This window comes from Rhinolophus ferrumequinum, chromosome 5, assembly GCF_004115265.2.
Source record: "Rhinolophus ferrumequinum isolate MPI-CBG mRhiFer1 chromosome 5, mRhiFer1_v1.p, whole genome shotgun sequence".
In the NCBI taxonomy this organism is placed as follows: Eukaryota; Metazoa; Chordata; class Mammalia; order Chiroptera; family Rhinolophidae; genus Rhinolophus; species Rhinolophus ferrumequinum.
In genome coordinates this window covers 12457089-12460590 of record NC_046288.1, presented here as the reverse complement: position 1 = coordinate 12460590, position 3502 = coordinate 12457089, and the positions used below count along the sequence as shown (strand labels likewise).

Here is a 3502-nt window from a genome sequence, read left to right as displayed (position 1 = left end):
AGGCTGCTATGTTGAATTGAGCTCCATAATTGTGCAATCAAATTACTCATATTACATGCAGTGACTTAGGAGTTTTGTCTTTGGAATACTTGTACTTGGTTTGTAGGCCCTTTTGTTGTGTGGGTGGCATATTTGCATGCCGTGTCGCCTGGAGCTGCCAGACTTCATCAGGACAAGAGGAATCATAAGGGACGGCGTGATACAGTGTACACGGGGGTGCATACAACACGTGACTTCACACACAGATGTACTCATTGGCTATTGCACTATAGGTTTGTATCCTACAAAAACAGGAATTCTGTAAATTCTATTTCATGAGATTCCATCAAAAAAATAGAAATAATGTACGAGTATGGTATATTTATAATTGTGTGTGCTGCGTTATCGAGCATATGCCTAGCAGAATGGAACTTCTGTTTGGACTAGGCATTGTTTTTTGTTGTTGTTGTTTTGTTTTTTTGTTTTATAAATATATTGGGGAACAGTGTGTTACTCCAGGGCCCATCAGCTCCAAGTTGTTGTCCTTCAGTCTAGTTGAGGAGGGCGCAGCTCAGCTCCAAGTCCAGTCGCCATTTTCAGTCTTCAGTTGCAGGGGGTGCAGCCCATCATCCCATGTGGGAATTGAACCGGCAACCTTGTTATTGAGAGCTCACGCTCTAACTAGCTGAGCCATCTGGCTGCCCCTCTGGAAGCTCAGCGGCAGCTCTTTGTCTTCAATCTAGTTGTGAAGGGTACAGCTCACTGGCCCATGTGGGAATTGAACCGGCAACACTGTTGTTCAGAGCTCGTGCTCTAACCAACTGAGCCATCCGGCCGCCCATTGACTAGGCATTGTTAAGAAATGAACCCTCACTGAAAGTATACATGTCTGGTAGTTGGAAGAATTTTCCACAGACTAGTTATATTTTAACTTTTGTTTTCCTTCCAGTAACCACAATCTACCAACGCTGGATGCCACAGGATACGTTCACATTGAAATTCTACCCCTGGCCCTGGACTTCCATGTCCTGACACAAGGTGATAGTAGAGGCAGAGGTGGAAAGCATAGTAGAGGCAGAGGTGGAAAGGGGTTGAGTAGCCTTTTGATTTTAGGTGGAACCGCTTTAGTCATATGTTCCCAGACTTAGGGCCACGTATAGTAAGTTCTCAATGTAATTGATAGGCTTTGCAACTTGAAGAGAAATGAGATATGTGTAATGAAACTAATTTCACCATAGGCTAATTGATGTAAATAAGAATTAAGTTCCTACGGCATCTCATCAATGGTATAACAAAATGACACTATTTGAGGACATGCTGTACCCATGTGTGGGATACATGGGATAGCTGCCCGTGAGTATACCATCGGCTCTGAGAATAGCTAGCTCCCTTCCTCAGACCTGTCTGGCCAAGAGAACTTTACCAATGGGTGGGCACCTAATGTGGACACTAATTTGCACAAATGGTGCAGTAAAAGGCATCCTTTAAGTTCTTTTAGTTTGTAGCTTATCAACAAAGGGAAATCAGAGCTTATATGGCAACTTGGGTATGAAGGCAGTCTGTCACCTTGGATTGTGTTTATGACCTTGACGCGAACTCATGCAAGAGAAGGAAGTGGTCAGGTGGGTTCTCATCCCGAAATATCACCCCTCTGGCTCTACTCACGTGCCTGGAACCCTTTGGCCCTGACTTTCCAATTTTCTTTCCCATCAGGCCTGGACCTTATTACCCATTCTTCTAGTCCCTGGTGGGGGCCCTGTTCAATCCCAAATGCACAGCCTGGACTTGAGAAAGCTGCCACCCTGCTGCTCACAGACTCTGCTAACTCACCCCAACCTCCAGGTCCATCCAGCATAAATGGAGCCTGAGTTCTCTGCTCTCTTGGACACAGAGATCAAACAGTGCCTTTTTCATTCTCCATAGAAGACAAACTTATGCCTGAGCTTGCCTCCCAAGTTTGGGCACTGCCTTTCTTTTCCTTGCTGGGCACTAGTGAGGTTGTGGCATCTCTGGGGGTTGAGACTGGGTGGGTGAAGACTGTACGTTCAGGGATCATTTCTGTAGTTTGTTACTAGAGAAGTTTCTCTGAATGTGTAGAGCACCTGAAACCACGAGGAGGAGGTGCAGTGTTCTCTCCTGAGTGTGCAGCCGGCTCTTGGTGTTGCTTTTGTAACTGCCATTAGCCATTGATGATCATTCTTTTCTTCCTTTAGTAGCATATGAGGGAGAGAATACAGTCTGAGTGGCTTTTGTTAAAAAAAACAACAAAAAAAAACTGGGTGGGTGGTTGTGGGCCTCCTGGCGGATCCCATAACCAGTCTCCTCTCATCCATCCCTGACGCTGGACACTGAGAAAGATAACACAAGACCACCCAGTCCCGGCTTTTCCTTCCTGAGGCCCATCACAAAGGTATGCCGAAGCTTTACCTTTCTGAGCTATGTGGACAAGTAGAGGCACCTGTGCAGTCACCGGAGGACCGAGGCCAGGGAGGAGCCGCCCAGCTAGGGTTCTTAGGGCTGAGGCCAGGCCCGTGCTATGGGTGGTGCCCCCCGGGAACGAGGGACCGTGTGATGGTGGTGGTGGCAATTGCCCGGGTCCCCATGTGTTTCTGTGGGGAGTGGCAGAAGCAGAAAACGGGACATCCAGCACTCCTGTTTGCAGGATTCCTGTGATTACACATGGTGTGTGTAGCTGTCTTACTCATAGTTCAAAACTGGCCTTTTTAATATGTATATTATAGCTATACACTGTTAAAAAAATCAAGAATGCAGTTTGATTTCCTCAGATCCTGACTTCTGCTCCTGATAATAAGCAACAGATGCCACTTACTCGAAACTTTTTCCATTGCTCTGCCTAGATTCTGGGAGGAAAAGCTTGTCATCACACTGCATTCTGGTCTTCTGTCATGTGTCTTTCTCCTCTGCCCAGGGTACACTTCCTCCCCTTCTTCATCTGGCTAGTACTTTATCCTTCAAAACACTAATCATCCATCACTTCTTCAAGGAAGCCTTTCCCTACACCCCCAGGTCTGGATGAGACGCTCCCATGAAAGCCATGCCTGCCTCCACCACGACGCTTAACCCGCTGCGTTGAAACTGGCTGCCCGCTCATCTGAATTCCCAATAACTCTGTGCTGTCTTTAAGAGAGGAACTATGCCTTTTACCTTTATATTTCTATGCCTGGTGCCCAGTAGATATGCAGAAGATATTTGTTGAATGAATGAATGAATGAGAGTTATTGACTTCTTGGCATCCAACTATTCCAGACCCCAGTGATCTCAAATCCATCATCATATTCTGCACAAACTGATTGAATATCGATCACTTGCCATTGCCTCAAGTTTTAAGAAAGACCTTTTCAAAATATGATGTGCAGCTGTAAAACAACAAACCTGATTCTACAAGCCACACATAAATATCAATCTCATTATTTTATAATCATCCTTCGCAAGTGACTAAGAACATTTGAAATGATTGAGTTACAATCAAACTCGAGCACATGCTTCAAGAATCATAACTTCG

General features: G+C 45.5%; 1 non-coding gene across 1 annotated transcript; it reads left to right on the top strand.

Moving 5' to 3' along the window:
- The first annotated feature begins 2012 nt into the window (after positions 1 to 2012).
- On the top strand, positions 2013 to 2226 carry LOC117022679 (small nucleolar RNA U3). Its single transcript, XR_004423085.1, has one exon. It is a non-coding gene; the product is annotated as a small nucleolar RNA U3 (small nucleolar RNA).
- Positions 2227 to 3502: the final 1276 nt, after the last annotated feature.